Below are 14,332 nucleotides of genomic sequence, written 5' to 3'. Positions count from 1 at the left end.
CTAGCACCGACCAGAGTAATCAACAAAGCCCCATCCCTTAAAGGGATAACATGGTCGTACATGTAAGGTTGGGATGGTCGACACATCATAAATCTAATCCCATTTTCGAAACTATACACACACAAAATACCAGGTGCACCACTTCTCCAAATGTGGCCACCTAACTCATCATCACCCTCGGGCATTAGTGCCACCCGATGGGGTTTTCATAAACCTATGATTTATACCATCATCATACTCATGCTATTATGCTTATCTCTACTTGTCATCATGATATTAGCGTGACCCTCATAGTTGGTAGGATCGTGCTCAACATGTAGGTGCTCCGGAGGAGCTATCGGTAACATCACTTCAATGATTTATCGATACTTATGATCACATGCAACAGAAATTATTGCTACACTAGCATGCAATATAATATATGCTCAGACATGGTCAAAGGGTTGCTTGCCTTGGTCAGCTTGGTAGCCGGGTCTTCGGGGTCTTCAAGTCCAACTCCTTCGTCACACGGGGTTTCTATCGTCGTGGTAAATAAAAGAGCAATAAGTAGCTCACTCCAAAACAGATCACAAAGTCACTTTAAAAACGTTTTTAAATTATGAAAAATCCATATTGTTATTTAAAAATATTTAGCTCTCCTGTTAGTGAAGGAATATTTTTAAAATCAATTTAACAGAAGCAAAAGTATTCCAAATTAGCCTTTTTAATTATATAAAACAGATAAGTTGTACTAAAAATTTACCTAACAGTTCCATTAAATACTCCTCATTTTTAGAAAAATAATAGTGGAAGAATCATTAATTTTCACTGGTTAAATATTTTTATAAAAATCTTGTAAAACAGAGTTTAAAATAAAAATAAAAAGCGCAACAGCCCTGGCCTGACTTGGCCTGGGGCTGGGCCGCCCAGATGGCCTGCCAGCCAGCCTGCCCAGGCGCGCGCGTCGTCAGGTTTGAACCTGGCGTACGGGCCCGTGCGGTCAGCGACTGTGGGGAGCGAGGGAGAGGGAGATGGGCCACCGACAGATGGGGCACACCTGTCGGGGTCGTCTCCTACCTGTCGACAGAGAGGAGGAGGAGCACGTCGGCGTGGCTACCGACGTCCTCTGGCCCTAACAACGGCGGGAATGGGTCCGGCTCGTCATCGCCTACCTGCTGGTGGTCGAGTCGATGATGGGGGGTCCTGGTTCACCGGAGACGAGGGGGCCGCGGCGGAGAGGTTTCGGTCAAGGTGGAGGTGGTGGCTACGGGCACGAATTTGCTCGGGGAAGAGGGGGGGAGTGATCCTGGGCTCACAGGAGTGTGTAGGTGGGCAGAGGGACGCGAGAACCGACGTGTCGTCGAAAATCGGCAGGAGCTCGGAGGCGGAGGGACCTCGGTCGATCTCGAGTACCGGGGCTCTGCTTGTTCAATGGGGTGGCTAGGGAGGTGATTAGGGTCTAGGTGGAGTGGAGTGAGGGGTGCTGGACCAAGGGGGTGGCCTTATATATGCCCGCGATGGTGCACCGGGTGGGAAGTTCCGGTGGTTTCACCGCGGCGTGCATGGGCCATAGAGAGAGGCTAGGCTCGAAACTGTGGTCCGGACGTTGTCTCGGACCTCTGAGCTTACTGCGAGAGAGAGAGGAGCAAGGAGTGGTGTGCCTTCGTGGCCGCGTTCCTTTGGCCGCTACTGGTGCGTGCGGGCACGCGTTGCACCGGCTTTCGATGCAGGAAAGAAGGGGCCCTGGGGGCTTCCTGATGCAGAGTGGCTGTCGGGGGAGACGAGAGACACCGCGGGAAGGCTTGAACTGGTCGAGGGAGTCCCGCCCACCTCGGTTTCTCTCTGTAGCGTGCCCAGAGCGCAGATTTTGCATGCCACGACATGTTGGCCCGCTTTGGGGTGCCTGGATGCGTCTGGTGTGTCGTGGGTCATTGCTTGGAGATGCCTAGCCATTTGAATCCCGTGGGAGTATCGGCTGGTCAAAGGAGGGGTGAAAACTAGCTGTTGTCAGCCTTGGGCTGAAGCTTAGATTGGGGTTATTGGATTATCTACTTAGAACCAGAGAAGAGCCACTTGACTGGAGTTAGGCACTCATGCTAGCCACCTAATCTAGGAGTTTGAGAGAAAGGGAGAGGGTATTGCTGGGGTTAAGAGGGGTTTTGCGCAACTGTTAGAAGGTGCTCGACAGTGGTTTGGGGTGGTTGCACCCCACCACTGGCTATGCAACTTAACACGACTGGGTTTGGTGTAAAAACATGATGTTACACCAAGTTTGGGCTCCATTGGACAAGTTTAGCTATGTAAACTTGAAATCACTCCTAAATGGCCAGATCTGTTCCTTCCAAAGGGAGTGTGGTCAAATCAAGTCCCACAAATCCCATTTTTGGTATGGAGTCCTCATTTGAGGTATTAGGCACTCGTGGAAAGTTTCACCTACATTGGATAAACTTTGCTATGTAGAGTTGCTCTAACTTCATACTGGGCAGAAGGGGTTTTGGAATTATTTTGTGACCTTAACCACCTTGGATCAAGGTGAAACTTTATATGGGCACCAAATATGGCTTAGGGAGATCACTGGAAGTTTCTAGGAATTTATTGAGAATATTTCCTTTGGAAATATTTCAAAAGGTCAAAACAGACATAATAGGTTTTCATGGTTTTATTCAAATATATATAATATAAATAGGGGTTGAAAATCTTATGTATGGAAAAAATGTCCTCTGAGTATATCTAAATTTTCTCAGATTTTTCCAAGGCAGAAAAGTATTTTTCCATATAGAAATATCATTTGTGACCTCAAAAATGGACATGCAAATTAAATAGGAAACTAATGTATAAAATAATCATTTTATGGTTTTGGTGAACTAAAATAGTTTTAGAACCAAATCACCAACTTTGGGTGAAAGCACTCCTTGCTAGCAAGGACTTGTAGTGCAACCCAAAGCAGGGTTTTTGAAATGACTAGAATAAGAGAAAGGGTTTTGAGAATAATTAAGTTATGAAAAATATGGTTTTTGATATCACACAACCAAGCATACGAGCATACAATGATAACCAAGGCTCATGAGTGCCTATCCCGGTCTTCACGTGCTTCCGTGCGTTTCGGCGTGGGAGTGCGCATCTCAGTGCAGCGCTCGTGTTGCCCAAACATGAGCGCCATTGCGCCCCGCGTGGCCACAAGAGCGCGTCGTGAGGCGAGTCGTTACGGGACACGGCAAGGTATGTGCCCAACAGCAGCGCGAGCCAAGCTGCAATCTCTCCATCTACTCGCGATGGTTCTCAGGAAGGGCGTGACACTAAGGACCTTGGCGATATGACTAGCATGGGTGGCCAGCCCGTGATCCATAGGTCGATCCTTTAGATTTCTCAGCACTTCAAGGGCAAGTCCTCACACATATGCCGTGTCAAACTCCCACCATGGAACCATCATACGGCGGTTGCAGGGCCGCACCAGCCCTCGGCAGCGGCGAGACACCAGAGCTTAAGATTTGGACAAATGACACCATCCCAAGTGAAGGTTAATCAAGTTTGTTACATATCCAGGAAACACCCGCTTGGAGCGATGCAAAATACGAGGAATTACTTGATTCGAACAACCCAAAAAGTCACCTGAGAGCCAGGCTGATGCGGGCGCGTTAGGCCGCTTGACGTCACGTGCCACACGGGTCTCCCCCTATGGTGGGGGCGGCTGGCTCCTGAGGCTTCATGGGCCCGCGGGGTCCTGATGCTTCACGAGGCTTGCATGGCCCACACCCCTTGCAGCTCCTTGATCTCCTGAGCGATGAACTCCTGTGCCCTTGGCTCCTAGCGCCACACTCTCGGCTCGAGGGGGCGCGTGCCAGGGCGCCCGCCCACGGGGTCCCCGGGCTCCCCCTCGTCACACTAACCAAGCCAGGTGGCTCCAGGCGGCAGCACACGAGCCCAGCCTAACGAGGGTGCCCGCCGCGGCGTCCTATGTTGGAGGGAGGCAGGCGCCAGCTTGGGGCGTGAGGCCCGCGATGCGAGTGTCTGTTGTGACACCCTTCCCCCCGGGGGTGATACGTCTCCGATTTATCGATAATTTATGAAGTATTCATGCCATATTCACCTGTGCTTACAATATTTTTGTATGGTTTTGGTGCACTTCATATGACTTATTTAGAACTTACCCAGACTGACGTTGTTTTCAGCAAAACTACCGTGGTGTTGTTTTTGTGCAAAAAATAAAAAGTTCTCGGAATCGCCCGAAGCTTTTTTACGATTTTTTGGAAGAAAAGAGACCCCCGAAGCTTCGTTGGAGGGCCAGAAGATCAACAAGGAGGGATCCGCCCACCACGGTGCACTAGAGGGGCCCGGGGTGCCCTGGTATCTTGTGCTCACCTCGAGGACTCTGTATCGATGAAAAACCAGTCCTGAGAGAAAATAATACCCTACCGGAGAGGGTAGATCATCCCCGGTGGCCATCTTCATCATCCTGAAGGCCACCATGATGAGGAGGGAGTAGTACACCCTCGGGGCCGACGGTTTGTACCAGTACCTATGTGTTCAAACCCTCTCTCTCTCTCTCGTGTTCTTGAGATGGCGCGATCTTGATGTATCACAGGCTTTGTTAATATAGTCGGATCATATGATGTTATTCCCTTGCTATCATGTTGTGATGAATTGGATCTTTCCCTTTGAGACATCGCTATATTGCATTGAATATTGGATTTGACAACACTTGATATATGTCTTGCATGTGGATACCGGTGGTGACAATGGGGTGTTCTATTGATTCACTTGATATATGTTTTGGTACTCAACTTGCGGATTCCCGAGGTGACATTGGGGTAATCTATGCATAGGGGTTGATACACGTTCTTGTCCTACTTTCTTCGGTAGAAATCTTGGGGCACTCTTTGAGGTTCTTTGTGTTGGATTGAGTATTATGAATCGAAAATTGTTTGATGTGTATCATATAATTAACTCATGGATACTTGTGGTGACATTGGAGTACCTAGGTGGCATTAGAGTTGGTTGATGCATATCATATGGTGTTATTTTAGTATGAACTCTTCAATTGATCGATCAGAAATGATAACTTGGTATTATCTTTGAACGAACTCTTGGATAGATTGATCGGAGAGGATAGCATTAAGGCGGTTTCGTACCATACAAACAATTTCTTCTTATGTTCTCTGCTAGATAAGAACTTTTGAGTGATTCTTCGTTGCACATTGAGGGATGGTTATGTGATCCAATTATATTAGCATTATTGTGAGATTGCACTAGCAAAATTATGGATCGTAGGCCTTGTTTTCAAGCATTGCTATACTATATGTGCTCACTTTTGTCACTTGCTACCTTGCTTTTTTTATATTTTCAGATTATAAAAATATATATCTATCATCCATATTGCACTTGTATCACCATCTCTTCACAGGTGCACCTATACAATTTGCCATTGTATTGGGTGTGTTGGGGACACAAAAGACTCTTTGTTATTTGATTGCAGGGTTGTTTGAGAGAGACCATCTTCAACCTACACCTCCCACGTTTTGATAAACCTTAGGTCATGCACTTGAGGGAAAATTGATAGTGTCCTGAAAAACTGTGCCCTTGGAGGCCCAACAAGAGTCTACAAGAATAAAGTTGCGTAGTAAACATCAAGCTCTTTTCTCACGCCGTTGCCAGGGAGGTTAGGTAAGCGGCACTCACATCCCGTCAATGAAGCTCTTTCCCAGAGCCGTTGCCGGGGAGGTGATTGCTTGAAGGTATATCTTTAGATCTTGCAATTGAATCTTTTAGTTTCTTGTTTTTCACTAGTTTGGTTTTATAAACTAAAAATTACAAAAAAATGGAATTGAGGTGGTCTCATATTGTTCATCTCTATCATGCTTTTCGTGAAAATGATGGAAAGTAAAATTGTGCTCAATTGCTAGAGGAAGAATGTATGAAAATGCTTAATGTGAATTCCTTGAATGATGAGCATGATAGTAATATTGTTAGTACAAATTATCTCAATATCGATGATGCTAATGATATGTAAAGCCACAAGCTTGGGGATGTTATGTTTGATGATGATATTTTTAGTCCCCCTACTTGTGTTGATGATATTTATTATGATGATAGCATACCTCCTATTTATCATGATTATATTGATGAATGTGGGTTTGGAAGAGTGTCAACTCAAGGTAATAATCCCACTATTTTGGAGGGTGTTGAATCTTTTCACAATATTTATAAAAGTGGAATGGAGAGGTCATGACTTTATTTAGTGATGATTCCACTATTTTGGAAGAGGTTCTAATTGATTATGACAACAAAGTTGCTATCTATGATGATTATTGTGATGACGTGTATGATACAACGAGTAATAATAACTATAGAACATGTGATCAAGATTTTATTATTCAAAGTGGTTATGTCAATCAAGCACCTCATGATAGTTATTTTCTTGAGTTTGCTCCCATTATTATGAATGAGAAGAAGTTTGCTTATGTGGACAGTGATAGATTTTCTACGCTTGTGCATCATGGAAATAATGTTGTATGTGATAGTTACATATGCTTGTAGGAATTGCAATAATATCAAGTTTCCTCTCTATGTCTTCAAAGTTTTGAAGTTATGCTTCTTTTGCCTTCCTATGCAAGTTGATTCTTGCTACAATAAATTGTTTTATTTCACAATCCCTATGCATAGCGTCGGTTCACTAAAGATCGGGGTCTCTAGTGCCCCGGACTAGTGCGCGGACACCGGCAGCCCCCTCCAAAGCGGCAAGGTGCATTACTGGAGCATAGGGCAGAAGCAAGGCTTGGAAGCTGTGGGGACCCCGACTTACGAGTCGAGATCGCCGTGCTCGGTGATCCCAGAGATCAATGCTCACCGAACACAGATACCCAATAAAAGAGTCTTACATCCATACATACTGTTTGATACAATAAATGACCACCTCGGTCGAGTCTTACATATATAGGGCCCTAAAGGCCAACACTCCAAACTGAACCAATAGCGGAATTATTGGTTGAAGCGTGAACCCATGCCATCAGCCTTAACCTATAGGCATTCTGACTAGGAAGCGTCCTAGCTCGCAAGAACGTCATTAATCTTCACCATATCATGTCCTTTCATACCTGGTCAATGAGATAACCAGTGGCAAGCCAATGAGTACTTTGAATGTACTCGCAAACAGCCCATGATATAATCAACGAAAGTGAGGGATAACAATATCATGCATCTCTAGTGTAACTCATCTGGGTGGAATGATCAGGAATATGCATCAAGTTAAAGAATTACTCTTGAAGAACAGGTTACAGATATCATTATATCTGTCGAGGTCTGAACCATACGGGTTCACCCTATGTGCCAAGCCATCAAACTTGGTCCTATCCTTGCTATCATAGCAACACCTTTCTCATCACCACACACAAACACACGCACACTTGGTTTATGCGTAAATACCAGGACGTAGTTTAAGCAGGATTACCCAACTGTCCTTGACCGTGGACACGGCTATTCAAATAGTTTACACTCTGCAGAGGTAGTACGCTGGACCCACGAGATCCGGGAAACTTCCGTGTCATCCACGACTCGCGGTATACCACATACCCGACGTAAGTACCCGATCAATGCCTTTCCCCTGACGATACTAGACAAAGATATCCACTCGATTGGTACCTAGCCCACATGTTGTATGTCTTACGAGCACCAACTCTGGACAGTACCAACCATGCGGGGACCAACGGTGTGACTGGGACTCATAAAAATGGCATAGTCGTCCTACCCGGCACGACCCCATCATGAGAGTGACCACACATCACTCCCGCCACTAGTAATGTGGCTCTTTGCTAGTACCCACCAGAGTAATTAACATAGCCCCATCCCATAAGGGGTAACATGGTCGTACTGTTAAGGTTGGGACGATCGACACATCATAAATCTAATCCCATTTCCGAAACCTTACTCACACAAATACCGGGTGCATCACTTCACCAAAAGTGACCACCTAACTCATCATCACCCTCGGGCATTAGTGGCACCCGACGGGGTTTTCATAAACTCTTGCTTTATGACAACATCATGCTCATGATGAATCTACATCTATCTTTACTTGTCAACATGGTATTAGAATGACCCTCAAGGGGTAGGGTCAAGCTTAATGCATGTGCTCCCGAGGAGCCTTCGGTAAAATCATATCAAATGATTACCGGCACTTGCGATCATATGCAACGGGAATACTAGCTATTCTATCATGCAAAGTAACAAATGCTCAGTCATGGTCAAAGGGATGCTTGCCTTGCTCACGTAAGTCCTCGGGGTCTTCGAGGTCTTCCGCTCCAACTCCGAATACTTCGTCTACCGTCAACTATCATTGGAAACAACCATAGTAAGCCACATAGCAAGCAGAATAAAAGTGTTCTAAAAATAATAGTTTTATTTTTCTTGGACCTCTCTGGTCATAGGAAAAATACCTGAAGCTTGATATATGATATTTGGATCATCGGGGAATTTTGAATGGATGAAAGGAGGAATAGGGACCATTGAAGAAGCCAACAGAAATCATCCTGTTAAAAATGAGTGGAGGCACCCATTTAACTGAGAATGATTTTAGAAATATTTAGGAAGTGGTTTCACTGGATTTGGAGTTGAAATGAATATACTAGGAATTTTATAATGTGGAATAAATAGCAATAGGAAGCTATTTATTTATTATAACAGAAATAGGTCACACAAAAATGTTGACTAGGGTTCTAAAAATAGGGAATGATTTTAGAAGCCTCTGGAATTTGGAATCACTCCATTTGGAGTTGATTTCAATCTGCCAGGAAATTTTGAAAGGAGGGATACCTATATCGAGATTTGGATTTTGAGTAAAACACAACAACAAATCTTCTTGGAAAAATGTGCAAGGCACATATGTGGATAGAGCTTGAATTTAGGAAGCTGTAGAAATTTGAATCATTAGAATCGGAGCAAAAATGGATTTATGACAGATTTAGGAAGTTTTACTAAAATAGGAAAAAGAGAAAAGTGCACATCCTTCGAGCTAATTAGCGCCAAGGGCGCCAGATAAGCGAATGGACCGGCCCAACTTCATGACCACCGGAGGGCTGTCCACGCAGGAGGCGTACTCCTTCGGATACACCTTTGGCTCGGCGAAGGCGCAAAGCGCTAGTGCACTTCCACTCATTTGTCGGGCCCGGCTCGCAGGTCGCCGACAGCTCGGACCCGCCCGACTCCTTCTCTCTCCCCTACCCTTCTTCTACCTTGCGACGGGGTAGATGGGGGTGCTGGGTGCTGTGGCTTTTGACGCCTGCCGGCTCAGCCCCCGAGCCGAGGGTGCGGGTGGATGCCCGACTGCCTCTTGAGACCGGGGGAGGTCTTGGCGGCCGCGGGGAGTGGCCGGAGCGAGCGCCCCGCCATGAGAGGCGGCCGACGACTCTGGCCGCTCTGGAGGGCGAGGCACGACCTCGGGGAGGGGCCTTCGAGGTGTCCAGGAGAACGGGTGAGCTGCGGCGACGCGGCTGAAGGGAAGGCCCGATGCCAGGGGAGGCTGGCTAGCTCGAGAGCGAGGGAGGCTGCCGAAGGGCTTCGGACATTGCTGGGGGTAGGAGGAGGGAAGCTTGGGAGAGACGGGGAGGATAGCTAGGAGACTCCCAGGGAGAGGTGGAGAGCTGCCGAGGCAACAGTGGCTCGGGGAGGCTTCAAATGGAGAGGGAAAAACCGAAGAAAGGCTTGGGAGCTCCGGGAGGTCCGAGGGCACGGGGAAGACACGCATCCCTGAGAGAGCTTGGCAGCTTCTAGGTGTTGGGAAGGGCTTGGACCAGTCAAATGGGATTCCCTGGTGCTGTGTGACATGCTGCAACGGTTGAAAACAAGCTGCAGCAAGAGGACAAGGGTAGAGCACCATTATTGCAGGCTGCAAGCGCGGTCACCATGGCAACTCATGTCCTTAGCATTGCAATGATCAGTCAAACATGTCCAGCACGTAGGTCACACCTGCAGGAGAGTGACTCTGGAGTTTGGTAGCTAGTGGAGGTGGTTTGATGAGGTTTGGACTCTGGTTAAGTTTGCAGCAGCAAACTTGGGGCTGGCATAAGTGGTTTTCACACGAGGGGATGGGAGGTGAAACCATGTTTTGGAGCATGAGGTATAGATGGACTACACATCTGCAAAAATTCAGCTCAAGCAAATAAGTGTAGCTAGCACTTGTTGTACAAAGCTACCTTTTAGCCAGAAATGAACTTGTGGTTGTGCTGCTCATTTTCTCCACATCAGCATGCCATCTCGAGGTTTTAAATGAAGCATTGACACACTAGAGAGGCCCTCGAAAGAATTGGGGTCCTTGGGTTAAGAAGAAGTATGAAAAGAGAGGTAAAATAGTGCTTTCATGGGTAAAATGAGAGGTAGTTACAAAGGGTCCTTCTCCAATAATTGACCAGTGGCCATGGGAATGTTACTGGAGGTGAAATGTAACTATGTGAGGCTGTGGTAGAAAGTTGAGCTCAAGGGTAAATGTGGAAGGGGTCAAATAAGCCAATTTAGTGAGTGCACACAAGGTGTTTGATCTGTGGTTAGGCTACCAGATGGATTCCAATGGCTATGAAACTTAACAAGGTCAAATAATATATGAAAATAGGCTTGCACACCAAATTTGGGATTTGCTCGAGAAGTTTTCCAATGTAGACTTGGAAAACCCCTAAAATGGGCAGAAATGGATTTCTTCTTACAACCCTATCCAAATAAATTCCCACAAATCAAATATTTGGTGTAGGGACATTATTTGAGCATTAAGGCATGCACAAAAAGTTTGAGGTCAATCGGAAAAACTTTATAATGTAAAGTTTACCAAAGTCAGAAATCAACACAGAGGGTTTTGAGGGTCTTAGGACAAGTTCCTCTATTCTCCTTGATGTACCACTTGGTGTGGATGCCTTATTGGAGCGTTAGAACATGTCCACCAAATTGGAGCACAATTGGAGACATTTCACGATGTAGAGTTGCTCAAATTTGATTCTGGACAGATAGGGTTTTATGATAGTTAGGGGAGTCAAATCAACTTGGATTGAGATTAAACTTGGCAAGATCATCAATAATATCATAGATGACATGCTATAATTTTACTGGAATTTATCAAGAATATTTCTAATAGAAATATTTCAAAAGCTTGAAATAGGCAGAATGGTTTTGGAGGGATTTGGCCAATATTTTGAACATGACCATGTGTTGAAACTCATAAATATGGAATAAATACATCCAGTGAGTTTCCCTAAATTTTCTTAAATATTTTGAAAGCAATAAAAATAACTTTCCTTCATAGGAGACCATTTCTGGCCTCACAGAAAGGCTTTTAAATAAAATAATATAATAACTGTTAAAATAATAATATGATGGTTTTTGGAAGACATTTTGATAATAGGTTTCAAATAAAATAATTGGTGCAAAAGAAATTCCCTAATTTGAGGACTTGTAGTACAAACCTCATCTCAGGGGTTTGAAAGTTTAATTCAAAGAAATGCTTTTTGGTGAAAATAATATTTGGTGAAAATAGATATTTATCCTAAACACATGGCATGATCATTAGGCAGGAGATCATGGAATGAGGAGGTGAGTTGGAGGATGGCAAGAATTATTGGGGAGCAATCACATGCATTCAAGCAAACACGCAAACAATAGTCACTCCAAGCATCACAAGCACTCACAAAAAAATTTAATTCGTCCTAATTTTTGAAATAAGTTAATTGGTCAGGAAGGCCAAAAACTGGGTGTGACAGAAGCCCACCAAGTGCAGACTACAAGCCCCCGGTAAGCGCCCAGTTGTTGGGAATGAAGAAGAGACCCCGACACGAGCTCCCTGTCGGGAAGATAGACACTGCCAAGGAGACAAGGAAGAAGGACTAAGCCCCGGCAAGATATCCTTGCCGGGAAGATTGACAAGGCCTCGACAGGCCATCACCTCCCTGCCGAGAGGAATAAGAAGAGCCCTGGGCAAAGTAACCCTGCAGGGAAGGAAAGGAAGTCTGTCGAAGCATTTAATGCACCACAGTAACACTTTGGCGGTCGGTCAGCATTGTTCCACTCGTGAACCCACCGTTCGCTCGTTGACCCACTGTGGTGACCCCTTCGCCTATAAAAGGAGGCCAGAGGCTCAGTAGAAAGGACATTTGGCTTTTTGACCAATCGAAAGGCTGTAACAGGGACAGATCTACAGTAAACTAAAATGAATAACTAAACACATGCACGAGTAGGGTTTTACGCACAACGCGGCCTGAACCTGGGTAAAAACGACCTTGTCGGTCCGTGAGTGTTGGTTATGCTCTTGCCGCGACCCCTCTCCCCGCAAACCAGCAAAAGGGGACCGTTGAGGCCCCCATAGGTGTCGATCCTTCGCGCCAGTTAGGAGGATCGCTGGAAGCAGGCCGGCGTCAGCGCCGTCCTGATCCGACGAGCCATTCAACGGCTCCACGGATCTCGGATCCACTACAAGAAATATGCTCATACATGACATTTTTAAGATGTCGTTGATGAATTCGTCATAAATCTATGACGATTTCATCCGAGATTGTCCTAAACCATTTGAGGGGATCAAATCTACATATAAATTACGACGATGTGAGTCAAAAACGTCGTAACCGCATAAGATGAGAAAGTCATAACTTTTACGACGATTATAAAAATGCCGTAACATGTTCTAACTATGTTGACATGTCACTCGTGGGTCCATTCTATGTCACGCGCCAAACCCGCCTAGTTTGTGAAGCAACCTACTTTTCTGTCATTCCAAAAATTCTCAAAAAAATTTCATAAATACTTTGGATCATATATTCATCAAATATGTCAAAACCCTTCCTTTCATTGTTCAAAAATAATTCAGCAATATTCATTTTCCTATTCTGGTCAGAATAGCACTTTGTGAAGGAAGTGCTATTTCGATTTTTTGATTGCCCTCAAAATTGTTGGGCGCTATTTCCTATCCAAATCATTGCCTCATGAAAACTTTCGTAATAATTTGCCTAGTAAGTCTTTCTCAGCAAATTTCCAAAGTTTGTGTTCAACTGACAGCTTTGTGAAGGAAATACTAGCTAGCAATATCCTGATGAGTTAAAAAAATTCCACATCTTCTATATGCCAAAACCATAGCTCTCCACAAAATTTCAGCCACATGTAACAATCCATGTGAGCTCAACATCCAATCTTTGTTTCTAGTAATATTTTCAGTTTGTGAAGCGACTACATTTTATATTGCTTTATAGTTGATGAACATTTACCACGGAATAAAACTTACCATATAACATAACTCCACCAAATTTTAGCTCATTTAATTTGGCCAGTTTCCGTCAATATTTTTCCCAACATTATGTTCAGTAGAGAGCATTGTGAAGGAAGTACAATTTTTGTTTATCCAAAATTTGTGAAATTATTACAGTGCCTTAATGTTCCCAAGTTATCATCCTCCTCCAAATTTCAGCTCAATCCAATCATGTATGTGAGCCCAGCTTCAATTACCATTTTCTGTCTGGATTAACACATTGTGAAGGAAGTGTCACTTTGGCATGTTCAAATGGAATAAAAAATTTACAAAGCCTTCATATGCCTAAATTCGCATCATAGACCAAATTTCAGCTCAATACACCAAATATATGATAGGTCCTTCACAAAAAAACTCACTTTGGACACTTGAAAAAATGGAAAATGATTTTTTACATACAAGGAAAATGAAAAGTACCTTAATCAATGTTGTTTGCCATTCCAATACACACCCTTGTGCATAATATTATATCATTTGAACAAACTATGCAATGAGTGCGGCCATAAGATTGATCATTTGGCTTGAAAACCATGAATCTTCACACATGATAGCCCATTTCTGAGAACACTTTTTAAAAATAATTGTCGTATGACAAGTTTATTATTTTTCCTGTTAATTTGTCACATATAATGACACAACGCAAAGGTTTTACATTTTTTTGATTTTTTTTTTGAATTTTTCATGGCCATTTCAAAATGCGGTCAAAACGGCGGGTATGACCGTTCCTAGCTACTAGTTGAATCTGGGAAAAGTTTTCATGTTTCTATGATTAAATAGATACTTTTGTGCCTATAAATTATTTTTGAGAAAAATAAAAAGCAAACTATAATTCATCTGCAGTTCGAATTTGACTCGCTTCCAGCTGATTCACAGAAAATTTGTCTTTTTTATGAGAGGTGGATAAAAGATTTTAACACCCAACCATTTAGTCAATAGTGCATTTAATATGGCCTAGTATTTCAGAAAATTGATTTGGTACAATTTTGAAACAAATATATGGTAGGTCCTTCACAAAAAACTCATTTTGGACACTTGAAAAATGGAAAATGAATTTTACATACAAGGAAAATGAAAACTTCCTTAATC

The sequence above is a fragment of the Hordeum vulgare genome, chromosome 6H (genome assembly GCF_904849725.1).
Source record: "Hordeum vulgare subsp. vulgare chromosome 6H, MorexV3_pseudomolecules_assembly, whole genome shotgun sequence".
NCBI lineage: Eukaryota > Viridiplantae > Streptophyta > Magnoliopsida > Poales > Poaceae > Hordeum > Hordeum vulgare.
The sequence above is the reverse complement of the archived record's forward strand: the minus strand, read 5'-3'. Positions refer to the sequence as shown.